Here is a 273-nt window from a genome sequence, read left to right as displayed (position 1 = left end):
AGTAGTAATAGTAGTAATATTGAGAACTGTGTAAGTGTTCTGTTTAGGTCAATATACCCATAGTAGGTAAAACTGTAAAAGTTTATATATTAGTAGTATTAGTCAGTGTTTGATATGCAATTGAAATTTGAAACAGCTGTTACACTATAGAATGTCGTTCAAGTTATTCTATAATTTACTTTATTAAAATAGACATTTAGTTTTGAAGAATGTTAGTAGTCTGTCAAGTACAGAAACATATGTATCTAATATGTATCTAAGAGCACAGTGCAT

The sequence above is a fragment of the Myzus persicae genome, unplaced genomic scaffold (assembly GCF_001856785.1).
Source record: "Myzus persicae strain clone G006 unplaced genomic scaffold, MPER_G0061.0, whole genome shotgun sequence".
NCBI lineage: Eukaryota > Metazoa > Arthropoda > Insecta > Hemiptera > Aphididae > Myzus > Myzus persicae.
Note: the sequence above shows the minus strand (reverse complement) of the source record.